We start from the raw sequence: 18,320 nt of genomic DNA, 5'->3' as shown, positions 1-18,320 counted from the left end.
TCTGTTCTCTCCCTCTGGAGCATCTGGCATTAGCCACCATTGGAAGACAGGTTACTGAGCGAGATGGACCTTGGGGCTGATCCAGTGTAGCCGTTCTCATGTTCCTAACTGCTAGAGCATATGGCCTCAGCTGCCTAGCAGGGACACATGATGCTGTGCAAGAGAGAGGGGATTTGTTTTTCCCAGGGACTGTCTGCCAGTGCGCAGGTCAATTGACAAGAAACACAAAGTCTAAACTTTTTTTCACATAATAACAAACTGGCTGCAGTTAGAATAAACCACTTTCCTGAACCCCTAGCCAAGGCAGCGCGACGAATGAGTCGTGTACCTGAACAAAAGTGCTCCTTAGCAAATGCATTTTAGAGTAGATGATGTAATTATCTTGAAAGCGAGAAAACCCAACCTCAGGAAAGCCTTTGCCCTGGATGGGCACCATGCACCCACCGCCCTGGGAAGGTGCTGGCCGCTGGCTGTCTGTGCAGCTGCAGGCTGAGGTTGTAGAAAGGAAGGATGATGTTGGGCTGTGCACTGGGATTCAGTTCCTGCTTCTACCACAGGCTCCTTGTGTGACCTCGGATAGGTCTGTGGCACTGGCAGGCCACATGCCACCTCATGCCCAAAGGCCCTATCTCCCATGGGTGCTGACAAATGCAGAGGCGGCGTAGCAGCAACAGAGCACAGCAGTCGGGCTGAAACCTGGGTCTCCGGTGCGAGGAGCATGAGCTAAAAAACACCTGGCTCTTAGCAGAGGCTGCAGTGCAGACTCGATAACTCTCTCTAAGTAGGGGGGGACCCACGGTCGGGGTCTGGACTGGAGCTTGTCTGGATCCGGACCTGCGATTCAGGGCTCTCCTCCATAGCAGCCGGCTCCTGGAAGGTGCAGGGGTTGGAGCCCCAAGCCTCGTGGGCTGAATCAAAAGGCCACGGTTCAAATCCAAACGGCAGGCTGGGCTCATGAGTGAGGGAGGCGGCTCCAGGCTCAGCTGCCACATGCTGCTGTTCCCCCAGCCAGGAGCAGGGACACGGAGCAGCTGTGGCTTCTGCAGCCTGCCTCGGGGCTTCCTCCCATGGCTGCAACTGGCCAAACTGTGGCCAATCAGAGCAGCAGAGGGCCCAGCCGGGGGCGGGGGGGCGGCTGCTAATGAAAGCTGCACCCCCTGCACCCAGGCTCAGCGCCTCCAGACAGCTCCTGTGCCCCCACCCGTCCAGACCCCATCTCACCCCCCTGCCTAGACTCCCCACCTGCTCCTGCCCCCTCCCTCCTAGACCTGTACCCCAAACACTTCACCCGCTCCTGGCCAGGACCCACACCGCTCCTGAACCCTCCCTCCTGCCTGCACTCCCCACTGCACCTTGCTCCTACCCCCCACAAACTCCTCACCTCCACCTGGACCCCTCCCTTCCAGACCCCATGCCCTCCTGCACCCTTCCTCCCAACTGGCCCCTCCTCTTCCAGACCCCTTCCTGCTCCTGCACCCCTCCCACCCAGCCCCCCACTCCTCTCCTACACCCCCTCCCACCCAGATCCCTGCTTCTGCACCCCTCCCACCCAGCCCCCCACTCCTCTCCTACACTCCCTCCCACCCAGATCCCTGCTTCTGCACCCCCTCCCACCCAGCCCCCAACTCCTACACTCCCTCCCACCCAGATCCCTGCTTCTGCACCCCCTTCCATCCAGCCCCCCACTCCTCTCCTACACTCCCTCCCGCCCAGATCCCTGCTTCTGCATCCCTCCCACCCAGCCCCCCACTCCTACACTCCCTCCCGCCCAGATCCCTGCTTCTGCACCCCTCCCACCCAGCCCCCCACTCCTCTCCTACACCCCCTCCCGCCCAGATCCCTATTTCTGCATCCCTCCCACCCAGCCCCCCACTCCTACACTCCCTCCCACCCAGATCCCTGCTTCTACACCCCCTCCCACCCAGATCCCCCACTCCTCCCCTACACCCCATCCAGCCCAGATCCCTGCTCCTCTCTTACACCCCCTCGAGCTCAGATCCCTGCTCCTGTATCCCTTCCACCCAGCCCCCCACTCCTCTCCTACACCCCCTCCCACCCAGATCCCTGCTTCTACACCCCCTCCCACCCAGCCCCCCACTCCTCTCCTACACCCCCTCCCGCCCAGATCCCTGCTTCTACACCCCCTCCCACCCAGCCCCCCACTCCTCTCCTACACCCCCTCCCGCCCAGATCCCTGCTCCTGTATCCCTTCCACCCAGCCCCCCACTCCTCTCCTGCACCCCTCCCACCCAGATCCCTGCTCCTGCACCCCTCCCACCCACATACCCACTCCTCTCCTACACCCCCTCTCGCCCAGATCCCTGTTTCTGCATCCCTCCCACCCAGCCCCCCACTCCTACACTCCCTCCCACCCAGATCCCTGCTCCTGCACCCCCTCCCACCCAGATCCCCCACTCCTCTCTTACACCCCCTCCCACCCAGATCCCTGCTCCTGCACCCCTCCCACCCACATACCCACTCCTTTCTTACACCCCCTCCCTCCCAGATCCCTGCTCCTCTCTTACACCCCCCTTCCATCCAAACACCCATTCCTCTCCTACGCCCCCTCCAGCCCAGATCACCTTCCCTGCCCACTCCTGCACCCTCCCTCCTACCCATAACCCATAGTCAGAGACCACATCAGTGAGGTGTGGTAGTGGTTTTTTGGTTTTTGTTTTGCTTCTCACTTCTATGGCTCCTGACCCAAAAACAGTTCCTCCCATCCCTGCTCTAGGTGGTCTCAATACCACTAGATGTGTATTACACCAGTGAATGCTCATTTGATGTTGGGGTTTTGCTGCTGGCGTTATGCCTAGCAAAAAGGTGCAAAATGCAAAGCTCCTGGGAGGGATCTTCCAAGGATGCAAGAAGCAAGGCTGAGGTTCCTCAGAAGACGCAGCAATCCCACAGGAAAGCTGCTTTACAGACACTGCGTGCAAGTAGGCTTACAGCCTCTCTCAACAGAGAAGCCATTTTGGGTATGATTTGGTGTGTGAAGGAGAATTCTGAGAGACCTCCTAAAGCTGTTGGCTGTCTGTCATAGGGGTTCACCACTAGCGAGCAGAGAGAGCCTTACAGAGTTAAAACGGACTGAAAGGGCAGAGGTATCAGCTGTGCCACAAAGAAACAAGCTGGTCTTGTAAAGTAATGCTGAGGGGTTTGGAACAGATGCCTTATAAAGACTGGGACTTTTCAGCTTAGAAGAAAGGAGACTACGAGGGGATGTGACAGAGGCCTATGACGTCATTACTGCTGCAGGAAACGTGAGTAAGGAAAAGTTATGTGGCTGTTCCCATAACAAAGGAACTAGGGGTCACCAAATGAAATTAATGGGTAGTAGGTTTAAAACTCGCCAAAGGAGTTTTTCTTCACACACTGCATAATAGGCCTGTGGAGCTACTTGCCAGAGGAGATTGCGGAGACGCAGATATTAAGAGGGTTGAAAAGTGAACTGGACAAGTGCATGGAGGTCAGGTCCCTCGACAGGTATTGGCCAGTGTCGGCGGCGATGGTGTCCCTGCCTTCTGGTTGCCAGAGGCTGAAAGGGGTGTCAGGAGAGGAATCGCTTTGATTACCTGTTCTGTTCAATCCCCCTGGGGATCTGGCATTGTCTCTGTTGGCAGACAGGCTACTGGGGTAGATGGACCTATGGTCTGACCCAGTGTGGCCATTCTTATGTCTTCTCTAGCATGCCAAGTGTGACTCATAAGATGGTCTCTCATTGCTGCTGGCACCTCAGTCTACCCCAAGCAGAGCCTCCCAACCCAACTGGAAAAATGCGAGAGCAGATTGCTGAAGAACTACGCAGTGTGCAGTGGAGATATTGGAGCTGACCATTGCTACACTTCACTAGTTGTTATGGTTCCTAAGGGAGCTGCAAGCATAACGTGTTCCCAGGCTGAAATAAGACAGATTTCAGAATATCAGAAGTTCTCACTGAATGGAAATTTCACATTTTGAGCAGCTACGCTTAGCAGGGAAAATAGTGCCTGCTGCAAAGCTATTGCCGCAGACAAAATGCATTCCCCTTCTATGAGCTGGTCATTGATGAAGACCTCAGAAGGCATCCACATGAGCTGCAATGGCAATACAGTAAACCCTTAAATATGAGCAACCGAGCTGCATGTGTTTTGGGTTAATGCAGCTGCCGCCCCTGACAGGAGGTGGAAACTGCTTCTGTCGGCGTGGCAGCCTGACTATTGGCTGCTGCCCCTGACAGGAGCAGTTTCCCAGTCCCTGGAGTTGTGGGGAGCTGGGAACCAGGTGGCAGCTTTGGTCAGTTTCCTGGCTCCAGCAAGTGGAGGGGAGCTGGGAGCCAGGCTGCCACTTGGTTCCCATCTCCCTGCTGCTTGTGGGACCTGGGAAACTGAGCAGCATGTGACTGGTCGGTTTCCTGGATCCTGCAAGCAGTGGAGAGAGGGGAACCAGGCTGCTTCCACCATCCCATTTCCCGGCTCCCTGCCAGTCTGGGAGCCAGGAAACTGATCAGCACAGCAATGAAGGGTCCTGTGGCACCTTATAGACTAACATAAAAGTTTTGAGCATGAGCTTTCGTGAGCACAGACTCACTTCATCAGATGCTGATCAAGTGAGTCTGTGCTCACGAAAGCTCATGCTCAAAACTTCTCTGTTAGTCTATAAGGTGCCACAGGACCCTTCGTTGCTGTTACAGATCCAGACTAACAGGGCTACCCCTCCGGTACTGAGCAGCACAGGTCAGTTTTCTGGCTACTGCAAGCCCAGGGGAGCTGGGAACCAGGCTGAAGCTTGGTACCTGTTTCCCCTCAACTTGCATGAAAATTTGAGCTACGTGAGGGTTGCAGAAACACCCCTTCCCCCCTCACCCCATGTAACTGGAGGTTTTACTGTAGCCTGCTGTGATCAGCTGTCTCCTGTAGCAATGGGATTAACAGAATAGAGGGGCCTGGATTGTGAATGAAAGATATGAATGGGACAGCAAACATTCCCAACACTGCCTTGAACTCAGTGACAATCACTAATCACTGCATGTGACTGTGTTTAGTTTGTAGTTACCTAGGAACCCCAGTCATGGACCAGCATCCCATTGTGCTAGTGTAATATTTAGAGGTTTTTCTGGACACAGCTGAGAGAACTAATCCTTGGCAAAATGCTTAAAACTGGGCCTCTTATAGCCCAGACCAGGGTCCCAGTCTCAATTATATGAACCAAGCCAGCCACAAAAGTCCCTCTGCTATCCTCTCTGGCCAGCCAGAAGCTACACAAGCAAATGCACAGATTCTCCAGCTGCTTCTAATCTAGCAACCCACAGGGCTGACCAGTGTGCTGCAATACTGCAAGAGACAAGTGCTCTGAAGGGCACTTCCTTCCCTGCCTACCATGTGGGATTGGTGGTAGCAAAGCACCCCGTCTGCACACAGCTGCCCCCGCCCCCCCGTTCCCCAGCTGTTATCTGGAAGGGAGCTGGGCAGGTCTGGAGCAGCCAGCGCCTCCTGCGAGAGCTGTGGGGAGTGTTCTGTCTGAAGGCACTTCTGCTGTGGGGTGGTGCTGAGTCCAAGGCTGTCTGCATCTCCTCAGCCAGTCCCCTCTCAGCCCAGTCCTGTAGCTGTCCTGTTTGCCCAGAAAGGCCAAGCTCTTGTGTGGGAGCCAATCGGGCAGCGAGATGAGCAGGCCCTGCTTTCCAGCAGCTGTGGTCTCAGCAGGTCTGTGTGGTGAAGGGTGCTGGGAATGGAGGAGGCATGGCAAGGCCTGGCTGTCCATACAAGCCACCCTTTAGTGCAATGGCTGCAGAGCCTGGTACCAAAGCACAGCCTCCTTTGCAGGGCACAGCGAGTGTGAATTTCAGCCTCCGGGGCAACTGCCTACCAGGCACTGGGACCCCAAACCACCAGGCACTTTTCAAAATCTTGGCCGAGGACAGCAGGGTGCACATGTGTGTCCGTGTGTGTGTGTGTCCACGTGAGCGTGTGTGTGCATCCATGAGCATCCCACCTCCAGTGGCTGCCGCTGAGCTTCACTAGGCCCTGTGCAGGCCTGAGCTGCCAAACTTGCCCTTCGGTTATAACCATGCTGGACACCAGCCTAGTGCCTCTATCAGCCTCCCCCAAGCCCATCTCCTCCCCAGCCCCGGGCAGGACAGCAAAATAAGGATGTGTCTGTGCTTACAGGAGGAGCAGCGCTCTGGAGGTCCATGTTCCGGGGTTGGATGTAGTGTGTCTGGTAGGGATGCGCTACATCGAACGTTCTGGGCATCCCCATCGATCTCAACACTCCTCGCAGCCACAAGGGGTAAGGGAAGTCAGCGGGAGAGCACTTCCTGTCAACCTCACACAGTGGGGACAGCGGGGAAAGCCGGCCTAAGGCACATTGACTCCAGCTACACTATTCTCACAGCTGGAGCTTCATATCTTAGGCAGACTTTCTCCCCTAGCATAGGCGTGCCCAAGAGCCCACCCTGTTCAGTGTCCCCCTTCTCTGCATCCCCGGGATAAAGCCTCAGGTGATGGGGGTTCTCTGCCACCCTCCAGCCGTGGTTCCATCCCAGGGTCTCTCAAGGGGAGGCGCTAAGTTGGGTGGCACAATCTGTGCATTTAGTTGCTTGTGCTGGAGCTGCCTACCTCAAGTGGCATGGTCCCTAGGAACACAGAGGCAGTGGGGCAGGATGAGGTCGTGTGAGTTCAGCTGGGATTGCATGCCCCATGGGATGGGAGGGTGGAGATTAGTGGTGTGGGGTTTTATGGGATGGGGCAGTTTGGTTTCTGTCCAGAACTGTCATGTGGGATGCAGGGCGATTCTTCTGCTCACAGTACTCCAGACACGCAGAAGGCCTATATACCCCCACTGCTTCCTGCCTGGGGCTCCACCTGGCACTTTGTGGATCTGGGGCTGGGAGAGAGACTGTGAAGCCCATATAAGCTGGTACAACTCTTCCCCTCCACTGACTCCTCTCTCCACCCAAGTCTCTGAGGGCTCCCAGCACCCACACAAAGCCCTGCTCCAGGAGCAGGCTGGCAAAGGCATGGCACAATGGTGTGCGCTAATCTGTCTACCCCAGCCACTCACATCTAGCAGAGCCCTCAGGCACAGTGCATGATGGCCCTGAGCACTCAGTGCCTGCCCCACATGCCCCTGCTGCCGTCATAATGGCAGGGCTGGCCCTGTTCCCATTTCCTGCCGTTTGCAGCATCCGATCTTGGTGCCCTAATGTCGGGCGGAGCAGTATGTGGTTGCAGTTCTCCGAATGTCCACAAGAGACTGCCACTTGCCAGCTCCCAGACCTTCCCTGTGCTGGGCACAGAGCAGACTCAAAAAATCTCCAAATACACAAGCCTGTCAGCCAGCACTTTAATGGACTGGGCCACACTGGTAAAGACCTGAGAGACTGAGCTCCGGAGAAAGAGACTTTTACAGACGTCTACAGAGTGAACGTTCGGCACTAACAGTCATGGTCAAATTTGACACATTAACATGTGGGTTGAACAGGGACAGCAATTACCTGGCCCTTTATAAGGACTCTTTTACATACTTTGATGTTTGACCTCAGAAACAACAAGTCCCGTGGCACCTTATAGACCAGCAGGTCCCAACCTTTTCAAGACGGTGACCCATTCTGACAATTCAGTAAGACTTTGGCACCCAAGGCAATTCAAACCCAGAGGGGTGGGGAAGAAAAAGGCTTTCTTCCCTGGGAAATTTTTTTTCTAAATCTTGATCTCCCCCCCTTCACCACTGCACAGCCCCAAAATGCCCCCCACGTACCTCACATGAGTGCCACTGCTGCCCCCTGCAGCTCCTTTGTCAGGCAGCCGCCACCGCCACCTCCTCCACTTGGCTCCCCGCAGCCCTCCTACTCCCTTCCCCCACCTACAGCCCCCTGCCACGCTGAAATAGTGGAACTCAATTTAATTGGTTTAATGGCCACATCTGTCCTGCCAGTTGTTAAACCAATTGAGTTCCATTTCAGTGCAGCAGGGCAGAGACTGGGAGCCGGAGGAGTCAGTGGCAGCAGCAGTGGGAGCTGCAAATGGCTCCTTAAAGAGCCATATGTGGCTCAGAGCCACACAGCTGGTGACCCTTAGACAATCTGCTGGCAACCCATGTTACGGTCCCGGCCCATAGGTTGGGAATCACTCTTATAGACTAACAGATATTTTGGACTCTAAGCTTTTGTGGGCAAACACCCACTTCATCAGATGCATGAGTGGGGGGTTCCAGAGGAGGGTTTAGAGAGGGAGTGTCAGTCAAGGGGAAGGGCAGAGTTGACAAGGTCTGTTCAGTCACAGAGGATGTGGCCCATTATCAGCAGAAAATGTTTGACCTAACACTTAACTTCCCCACCCCACACCTCCCTCTCTCTGCTCTTCTATCTGATTTGCCAGCCTTGAAAACAATTTTTCTGATTTGTCAACCTTGATAGCAATTTTTCGACCGCTGTGCTTTATATATTGAGTCTGTTCTGGTGTGGCTATGACCTGAAGAAGTGGGTCTGTCCCATGAAAGCTCATCACCTAATAAATTATTTTGTTACTCTTTAAAGTACTACTGGACTGCTGTTTTGTTTTGTTTTGATAGAATACTGACTAACACAGCTATCTCTTTCTTACTATTTTTCCCCATTCAGTGACTGGCACTCGCCCCATGCTGAGGGGCCCACAGACTGCGTCAGTGCCCCATTAGCCTCATTTAAATTGTGGTAAGGCCTGTGCCCAGCACCAGCATGAACCTGCTGCATGTGGTATGGACCATTTGCTGTGGTGAATGTACCTTGCAGCTCTGGCCATTCAACCTCACTGTGTTAGTAGAAGCTGTTGCCAAATTCAAATGTTGAAAACCATGAGACTGAACAAAAATCATGAGATTTAAAAAAAAAGAAATCTAGATTCTTGCTGTTTGCCATCAGGTTTTGGCAGCTGTAATGTGTGTGTGTGTGTGGGGGGGGCAGGTGTTCAAGTTGTTCTCTACACCCAGGAGGGCTAGAAGCTTATTTGAAGAAAAACAAGCATGTGATTTTCAAAAAATAAAATGGTTCAGGGAGATGATTCTTGCCAACGAACCCCCCAGTACCACTGTGCTCGTGGTAAAATCACAACAATTGACAACAGATATTTTTCTTGCAATTCTTAAAAGAAATGCATATAACGTTTTAAAATATGATGATGGAACATCTTAACTAATGACAGGAACATGTTGTGGTGTTTTGTTGGCATAAAAAGCTGCAACAGGCATTATGTGGCTGTTCAGAGCTCAGACTCAGTGGGACAGCTCTCAGATCAGTAGAATCAGTCTGTGCTACCAAGTCCACTAACACTCAGCTGACATCACATACAAATTCCCTGAGGCCTGCAGATCATTTCTGGTCTTGGCTCTGCTGACTGCTGTGTGCTTCAGAACCCTCATATGTGATGAAAGTTTTATATCCTAACTCAGCACACAGTTAAGTATCTTCCTCTCACACACACACTTAACAAATGAGGCACCTGAGATGTTACTCAAGGCCACTTGCTAGCAGAACAAAAGTCTTCACTGGGACACATGCGGGACGCACCTACTCAACCTTGCAGAAAGGTTGTGCTGTGTTTCTGCACCGGCAGCTACCCTTTTTCTACCCCACCACCATTCTAATCACTAGGTCACACTCATCTCCCACAGAGCCAGGAGTAGAGCTCAGGATTCCTGATCACCTTCCAACTTCTGCATGCACCCCCTCCCAAGTGACCCACATGTAAAGACAAGTTGCTCCTTTAGCACAACTCAGAGAGCTACTTGATGGATCAGAAGGTCTAAACCCAGCTGCAGTCTGGGAAGGGGCTAACAGTTTCATGTGATGGTATTTTCCCCCCATTTGCTATCTTTTATAACGATTTGTTTAAGTTACACAGTGCATGAACATCCCAAAAGGCAGGTTTTAAAATTCACTAAGGGCACTAAGAGAATTGGCCAAGGTCATTGCTGAACCTTTGGCCATTATCCTTGAAGATTCTTGGAGATCAGGGGAGATACCAGATGACTGGAAGAAGGCAAACATAGCACCCACCTTTAAAAAAGGAAAGAAGGACACTCCAGGGAGCTATAGACCGGTCAGCCTTACCTCAATCCCTGGGAAATAATGGAGGGGATCCTCAATGAATCCATTTTGGAGCACTTGGAAGAGGGGAAAGTGATCAAAAGTAGCCAACATGGATTCACCGGGGCAAATCCTGCCTGACCAATCTGATTAGCTTCTATGACGAGGTAACAGTCTCTGTGGACATGGGGAAGTCAGTGGATGTGATATACCTTGACTTCAGCAAGGCTTTTGATACGGTCTCCCACAGCATTCTTGTCCATAAGTTAAGGAAATATGAATTGGATCCTTGGACAATAAGATGGATAGAAAGCTGGCTTGATGGTCGGGCCCAAAGGGTAGTGGTCAATGGCTCAATATCTGGATGGTGGTCTGTTTCAAGCAGAGTCCCGCAAGCCTTGGTTCTGGGGCCGGTGTTATTTGACATCTTTATTAATGACCTGGATGAGGGACTGGATTGCACCCTCAGCAAGTTTGCGGATGACACAAAACTAGAGGGAAAGGTAGATTCATTGGAGGGTAGAGAGAGAATCCAGAGGGACCTGGGTAAATTGGAGGACTGGGCCAAAAGAAATCTGATGCGGTTCAATAAGGAGAAGTGTTGAGTCCTGCACCTAGGGCGGAAGAATCCCAAGCATTGTTACAGGCTGGGGACTGACTGGCTCAGCAGCAGTACAAAGGAAAAGGGACCTAGGGGTTATGGTGGATGAAAGGCTGGCTACGAGTAAACAGTGTCTCCTAACAGCACACTAGGGTGCATTAGGAGGAGCATTTCAAGCAGATCTAGAGAAGTGGTTATTCTTCTTTATTCGGCACTGGTGAGGCCACATAGGGAATATTGTGTCCAGTTTTGGGCCCCCCAGTATAAAAAGGATGTGGGTTTGCTGGAGCAGGTTCAACAGAGGGCAACAAAAATGTTTAAGGGGCCGGAGCACAAGACCTATGAGGACAGGCTGAGGAATTTGGGCTTGTTTAGTTTACAGAGGAGAAGACTTAGGGATGACTTAATAGCAGCCTTCAACTTACTGAAGGGGAGCTCTAAAGAGAAGGGTAAGAAACTGGTCTCAGTAGTGTCAGATGACAGAACAAGGAGTAATGAAGTTGAAGGAGTCTGAAGGACTTGAAGGAGTCTGAAGTTGAAGAGGGAGAGGTGTAGGTTAGATATTAGGAAAAACTTCTTCACCAGGAATGTGTTGCCTAGAGAAGTGGTGGATTCCCCATCCCTCGAGGTTTTTAAGACCCAGCTGGACAAGGTCCTGGCTGGAATGACACAGTTGGGGTTGATCCTGCTTGAAGCAGGGGGCTGGACTAGATAACCTCCTGAGGTCCTTTCCAGCACTATGATTCTGTGATCAAGTTAGGAGCCTCCCTTTGAAAATCTTTGTCTCTGTTATTTACAATGCACACAGTAACAAAGGAACAGGTACCTATGACTTAGATCAAGGTTCAGGAACCTTTCAGAGACGGAGTGCCAAAATTTGACCTTTTGACCTCTCTGTGTGGTCCGACCGCCAGTGATACTTTTTAAAGTTACTAGAAGTCCCACTTACAGCAGCTTTGTTGATAACTATTTTAACATGCAGAGCTTTATGTTTAGGTGGTGTTTGGTAGCACTAGCCGGTCTTTTGTTAATCCGCAGCTGGCATGGCTTTGAGCAAGTCCCAGCTGCACAGAGGAATAGGGGCTGGGCTGAGCTGCTGCCTCGTGTGCCAATGAAAATCTGCTTGCATGCCACTCTTGGCACCCATGCCAGGGTTTGCTGACCCCTGACTTAGACAAAGACTTTATTAGTTATAAAATAGATGATAATTTTATGTTGCTTGTACCTAGGCAAGTTCTAGTGCGGCACACTGAAAATGGTAACTGGGGCATAGCAGAACAGTCAATTAGAAATTGCTCTGTGCTGTTTTGCGGTGCTCCCAGTACTATACACAAGCATTTGCTTCTCACAATAACATTAATTAATTACCAGTGTGTAGTCTGTAACTTACATCCTGTGGGCTCTACTCCTCAAAGCTATTTAGATGCCTAACTTCCACTGAAATCACCCGAATCTGACTAGCTCGTTAGGCACCTTTGAAGAGCTGGGTTCAAGCCACCGAAGCCAACAGAATAACTCCCACCCATTGTCTTCATGGAACGTTGGGTCAGGCCTAAAGGCAAAGTTTCCTAAAGCTTGTGGGCTGGCACAGGCCTCCTTTCATCAGAACTGGTTACTGCTTAGGCATAGCTGAGTCACTGCGCTAACAGGATAATACCAAAGGAATTTTATCTTCACAAAACTGTGTGAAAAATACCATTTGTGCTTCACCTGTACCTATGGAGTATCAGCAACCCTAGGATGAGCCCAATAATACCTGTCTTCCCCTGCCCTGTAAAACAAAGGGCTGAGGGTGGATACAGATGTATCTCTCACTAAGCGTTTTCTCTTCACTCCCCTTTGCTGGGTTATGTCTTGAGATCAGCTCCTCAGGGCTCAGTCTGGTGTCGCTTAGAGACGGTCAGTGTGGGCCACTGTGGCCGTAAGCAGACCCTTTCAGCTGTGATGACTTGCCCGTGGTCTTTCCCTGGGCTTGGAGAGATGTTCTCACACTTGCTTTCCCTTGCATGGTTTTCCTCTGGGCGGACAGGGGGAGACCAACCGGTCACGCTGCCTGCTGTGGCCTGGTCTGCCCACCCCTTAGCTTTCCTGAGGCAGACTTGGTCACTCCCTGGCTCGGCGCTCGTGCCGGTACCCTGAAGCATGTCAGCACAGACCGTGTTGCCATGGCGGTGAGCTTGCATCAGTTGGGTGAGGCCAGCTTTGTTGGCCTTGTTGAGCTCCAGGCCATATTGCTTCAGGGTGAGGATGATCATTCTAGTAATGGCCGCATGGCCTGTGGCAGCTGCATGCCAAAGCACCATGCACCCATTCTGGTCCGTGTGGCTCAGCTCGCGGTCTAGGGTGTTCAGTCACAGCTCCACCAGGCACTCCCACTGGTACAGCACAGCATGGATCAGAGCATTGCACCCACACTGATCCCTTCCCCCAACCCTGGCCCAAAGCTCAGCAGCAGTAGGGCAGCTGCGAGGGCCCAGCTGCCCATCATGGAGGCAGTAGTTGAGGAGTGGCATGTGGCCCTCTCTATCCCACCTGTTCATGTCGGTGCCAAACTCAACGAGCTCTTTCAGAAAGTTAAAGTCCCCCTTCCTCAGGGCTTCACTGATGCCTGTCTGCTAGAGAAGGCAGGGCTGTGCATGCTGCAGGGCTCCAGCAGGTGGAAGGGATGGAATGCAGCATTGTGGGCAGGGCTGAGCAAACAGAGCTCTCCTGACACATACGTTACAGAGTCCACGTCAGCTGCTGCAGCTTTGGGGCTAAATCGTGGGCAGGTCCAGCTGGTGGGGGGCAGATGCCACATGGGCAGCTTCTGGCCAATACACAATGAGATGCTTACAAAACAGAGTTACTAAGGTGTCTCTTTGCTCCTTCAGGGAGGAGAGTCTGGCCACAAATCAGCTGTTTGTGACAGGCAGTCCTGATAAGGGGCTTTAATGAGACACATTTGCCAGGTGACAAGACAGAGTCTTGCTCCGTAGGCGTGTGCTGCCTCAGACCGGCTACAGCTGCTGGTTTGTGGTAGGAGGGGAGATGGGTGCTTGGTGTTACCCCATCGGTTTCCCTGGAGCAAGTGTAACTGCCCACAGGGAGAACTCAAACCTGGGACGTCGGGTGCTTCATGCAGGTGCCTCTACAGCTTGAGCTAAATGCCAGCTGGCTCACAGCTTACGCTGCAGAGGACACTTCTTCTTTCTCTGTGAAGTGGTCTAGGTATCGCTACTTGGAACAGTTAACCACACCTAGGTGTGTGGGCTACATGACTCCAGAGAGGAAGTTGAACCACAGTTTGCATTGCTCCCCTTGGCACGTTTGCCCCAGAGGAAAGGAGGCTGAGGTCTAGAGATCAGCTTGTTTCCCTGGTCTTGCCCCCTCCTGCTTCAGGAGCACAGGACTGGGGCCCCTGCCACACTGGTGGCAGGAAGAGAGGCGCCCAGGGATGGGCTCTATGTGAAAGTGTCATGCCAGGGCAGCCTTGGGCTCTTGTGGTACCCAGCCCGTTCCTTTCCCAGCAACGTCATGAGCACTCGAGGGCACGGGGCCTCCGCTGATCAGGGGAACGTCCTTGGCTTGGCTCCTCAGCCTGTCTGGCCATACTGGTAGCTAACCTGGGCAGATGCCAAGAACAAGTGGGGCTGCAGGCCCCTGGTGTTCTGTGCTGAGGATGGAGCCCAAAGAAGGCCTGTGAGCCCTCTGATGAGCATGCTGCTGTGCACACAGCCACACTGTTCACTGTGGCAGGCTCTGGTCCCATTCAGGAGCAGGTGCTGCTCTTATGGGTAGCTGGGTTGCACTGTACCAAGCCCCAGGGCTGAGAGGTGAGCGCAGCACCTGCTGCCCAGTGCAGCCTGGCTGGGATGATCAGAAGTACCGTCCCATGCAGCTGCACTCCAGCCTCACTCATCGCACTGGGTGTGGTCTGCAGTGTGAGACAGTCCTTGTACCAGCCAGCCAAGGCCAGACAGCCAAAGAGAATTAGGTGCTTCTGAAAACCCCACTAAGGGGCTAAGTGGATAGGGCACCTACCACCCAGCATGTCAGACATCACCCTCCCACTGTCCAGCTGAAACGCTGAGGCACAGAGAGAGAATATCAGTGACCAAGTTAGGGCCTGCATGCGCTGCTGTCCAGGCTAGGAGCCCCGGGGTTCTCCAGAAGCCATGGCTGTGCTGGCTAAAATACAAAGGGCTCCACATAGCCAAATGGAGTAAGAAGCAAAGCACACAGCCCCCTGCCCCAGCCAGCCTGCCTGCCCCTGCTCTTCCCTAGCCAAAGGCACACGGACTGAGGCCAAATGGATCCCTTCTCCCTGCTCGTGTAGGGGTGTCTCTCCTGGACACTGCTGGGGTGTCCAGCAGGTCTGTAACGGCAGCCTGTGCTCCGCTGGCAGCCAGAGGAGTGCGCTCCCGCTGTGCAGGACAGTGTCCAGACGTGGCTGCTACTAGTAAGGCCAGAGAGGAGAGTTTGGGGTTGAGAGGGAAAACTAGGGCCAGGCAAAGGTGATTGTTACAGGCTGATCCTCTGCAGGAAGCTGGCAGTGCCGCTCTTTGCCCTGCTCCTTGGTGACGTACATTTTCCTCCTCTCACTCCTGCCTGGGAACACATTGCTCACAGCACCACTAGACTGTGGGGCTTGGTCTGGGTACTGAAGCACCTGTTCCAAGCAAGCTTTGCTGGGAGCATTGACTACAGACACAGCTTCAGTGTCACTGCTGCTCCAGGCCTCTCCAGCATGGCCCCTCTGGTAGGTCTGAGCCAATCCCACCTTGCGCCTCTGCTAACCATGGAGCCATCTAGTCGCAAGCAGTGCGGCAATGGTACCACACCACTCCTGCGTGCCATGCACACTGCCAAACAGCCACCAGCTAGTCGCATATCTCTGTCGCCACACCCCGGCTCAGAAGAGGAGCAATGACTTCGGATAACAGTCCCATATGTTTGACTAGTGCCAATCGGTACAAGTCCCTGAGCCGTCCATGCAGCCCAGGGCAGCTAACCCCCTAGAGGGCAGTGTAGGACTGACATGGCATGGTAGGGCTGTTTAAACCGGGCCTGTTGTTTTTAGGGAAGTATTTCTCCCTGCAGTGCTCTCATTGTCTCATGCTAGAGGACTGCAGAGATGTCAGACAGGTCTGAGGGGTGTCTGATGTCAGGGCTGTGCTGTCTGTCTGTCCGATAGATAGATGGATAGATAATGGCTCTTTGCACTCTATGCACTCTGTCCACGTGGCTCTTAGTCCCTACCTGGTTGGCCACTCCTGCCTTACATGGTGAATGCAAGAGACTGGTGTCCTGCATTGCACAGCCTGGCTCCCATCGCCTGGGGGTGCACATCAAGGCAAAAACATTGTCTAGGCCAGGTGGCAAGAAACCCTGCAGGTCTCTGACCCCTACAGCAAAGGGAGGGTTTTACCTTAGGTATCTGGCAGTGTGTTGATGGGAAAGTGCTCTCCTTTCCAACTACAGGCTGTGGCCAGCCAGGCAGCTGCTGCACTCGGTCATGTAATGGCAAAGTGGGAGCTTTGAGATGGAAATTATCTGCAACAGCCACATGGCTTCTGCTTTCAAACCTCCCGGTGACTCCGCCCTAGCACCAGTGGCACTGTTGTCTTATTGGAGCGCCCCAGCCAGGGGATTGTAAAGCAGCCATGGGCAGTGTGATAGACAGAGGGGGATACCAGGAAACACATTTACAAACACTCAGATATCACAGTAGCAGCCATGTTAGTCTGTATATTCAAAAACAACAAGAAGTCCTGTGGCACCTTATAGACTGACAGATATTTTGGAGCATAAGCTTTCGTGGGCAAAGACCCGCTTCATCAGATGCATGAGTGCACTTACAAACACTGGGTCTCTTCACACGGCAAATGTTTTGTGTAATTTAGTAAATGCTCCAGGCCCCATGGAAATGGGCCTTAGTTCTCCTAAGCTGAATGAGGGGCCTGACCCATGCTAAACACTAGGCCCTACAGGGTGGGGAGTAGATCTTTTGGTACTGCCAGGGACCTGGACAAACTGTATGTGCTCCACCTGTCCTGGGGAACTAGAGGCCAGCAGGCTGGAGTGACAGAGTCTGATGGGACCATAAGTAATGGCATCCACAGAGCCCTGGCATCGGCAGGCCCCAGAAAGGAGACACGGAGACAGACCCAGGTGGGGCAGCCCTGGGCACAGAACACAGTGTATCCTGCCCTTTTATGTGAAAATACCTTGCCCCACTCCACAGAGGGGCAGCCGGTGAGTGGGCTCCTGGCTCCCTCCTCCTCATCACTAGTTTTTTCACTACACACCAGAGTCTGTGTGCAAATGAGGTGTTAGCAGTATCCAGAGCTGACTAGGAACTTTAACCCAACCCTTCTCAGTCTGCTGCTGACCACGTCATTTGGCTCCTGAGTTGCTGGCTTGCTGAGCTTCTGCCATGCTCACAGTACCATACCGTGATTCCTACAGCTAGGTGGCCTTACAAGCCAGCCTGGTTCTATGCATGCTGAGACTTCACAGTTCTTGAGCACATCAATGTGGCTGCAGAGGCTCCTATCTCTGAGCATGAGGCCAACACCCTCTGAAGTCAGGAAGGGCCTTGTGCTGCGTGCAGCAGGAGCTGGAGCAGGCTCTCAAACTGGCTATCTCTGGGCACCCAAGTTTGAAGATTTTGGCCACGTGCTCGATTTCAGAGGTGCTGAGTGCCTAAGATTCCTGTTTAAGCCAACATGAGCCCTGGAGCTCAGCAGTGCTGAGAATAGGTGGGAGGGGCAGCTCAGTGGTTTGAGCACGGGCCAGGGTTGCAAGCTCAGTCCTTGAGGGGGCCATTTAGGGATATGAGGCAAATAGAAAAGGGATGGTGCCTGGTCCTGCCAAGAGGGCAGGGGACAGGACTCCATGACCTCCTGAGGTCCCTGCCAGCTCTATGTGATGTGCATCTCCATAGAGCTTATTTTATAATCGGTCCCATTGGTCTAGAACATTCTGCGGCATGCTCTTAGCGGAGGCCATTCTGGGCTCAGTCCTGCCAGGCCAACTCACAATTATAAGCAGGGATGCCATAAGGAATTGCGAACCTTCCTCAGCACAGCGGTGGGCATAGGAGCAGCGGCTCTCTTTAGCCACAGGGTTTGGAGATATGGTGCCTGGTTCACTGCTCAGGGCAGGGCAATCCATCTCCTTCCCTGTGACCCATATGCTGATTAAGTGGCACTGTTACGGCTTGGGCTGTAACTCTGAAAGCCTTTGGGACACTGTCAGTGCATTCCTTGTCCTTCTCCTGGCCTCCCCTCTGTGCTCCAATCCCAGCACTGCTGGCATATGAAGCCCCATCCCAGGGGCATGATATAGACAGCACAGTTACGGAGGCTGTATCTGAGTTTGGCAAGTGAAAAGTGAATGTGAAACACAGCTTCCCTCCTGCCTGGTCCACCCAGGGGCTACCACAAAGGACAAGCACAAAATACAGCTCCAAGTGAAGAGATTTCAGAAAGTCCTAAGATTCAGCCCTGCTTGCAATAAATACCACTGCTGCAAGGACAGCCAGACTCAAACAGCCCCCATCTCCCAGGGTCTGCCCGGGGGAGTCATGTGAAGCCAAGGGCCAGCTGAGTCTCAGACCCTTGTACTGGTGATCCCAGCAGGCAGCAAGCCTGTGAGAGCCACACCTCTACTTCCCCGCAGATAAGTTAAAAA

The sequence above is a fragment of the Carettochelys insculpta genome, chromosome 5 (genome assembly GCF_033958435.1).
Source record: "Carettochelys insculpta isolate YL-2023 chromosome 5, ASM3395843v1, whole genome shotgun sequence".
NCBI classification, from domain to species: domain Eukaryota; kingdom Metazoa; phylum Chordata; order Testudines; family Carettochelyidae; genus Carettochelys; species Carettochelys insculpta.
The sequence above is the reverse complement of the archived record's forward strand: the minus strand, read 5'-3'. Positions refer to the sequence as shown.